The 678-nt window shown below is 64.5% G+C and overlaps 1 protein-coding gene across 2 annotated transcripts in view; it reads right to left on the minus strand.

Moving 5' to 3' along the window:
• The window catches only part of EHMT1 (euchromatic histone lysine methyltransferase 1), a 91691-nt gene that overhangs the window by 12002 nt on the left and 79011 nt on the right, over nucleotides 1–678 (minus strand). The gene's annotated exons all lie outside the window — the stretch shown is intronic.

Below are 678 nucleotides of genomic sequence, written 5' to 3' on the forward strand. Positions count from 1 at the left end.
GCGCCTTGCCATTCGCCCCCAAGGTCACACAAGCGCCTGGCACAGGCTGCCCAGCCTCGGCTGAGCCAGGCGGCAACCTGCCAGGTGGCCTCTATGTCCCTAATGCACATCGGCCCTGCCTCCACGAGGACACGGAGACAGGCGGCAAGAGGGTCGCGGCTCAGGCCCTTCGTCTGCCCGAGCGTGCCTCCTGGCTGCCATCAGGAGCAGGGTCAATGCAGAGCTGGGGGAGAGGCATGGCCTGAGGGGCGCAGGGTGGCAATCTCCCCCTCAGGAAATTAAAACGAAAAACAAACTCACCAACAAACCACAACAGAGCGCTGTCACACTGACCATCTGAATCAACGATGCACGTGGAGCAGAGGGGAGGAAGCTCTGGAGGCTGGGAGCCGCAGTCAGCGGGGCGTCATTGGGCTCCCGCCTAGCTACCTGACCCCGCGCTGCTGGTGCCCGCAGTCACGACTCCGTGACACACACAGACGTGGCTGCTGCTCTCGGATTGGCACAGCCCGGCAACCCCACTCGGGAAGGCCACCGCGAGTGTGGACAGAGATGCACATGTGACGGAGGTGCCAAGTCACACAGACACACAGACAAGGCAGGCGGGCGATGAGCAGGCCAGGAGCAGAGGAGAGCAGGGGGAGGAGTGGGAGGGTAAGGCGGGCACGGAGGGGGGGC

This window comes from Tupaia chinensis, unplaced genomic scaffold, assembly GCF_000334495.1.
Source record: "Tupaia chinensis unplaced genomic scaffold, TupChi_1.0 Scaffold142100_1, whole genome shotgun sequence".
Taxonomy (NCBI): domain Eukaryota; kingdom Metazoa; phylum Chordata; class Mammalia; order Scandentia; family Tupaiidae; genus Tupaia; species Tupaia belangeri.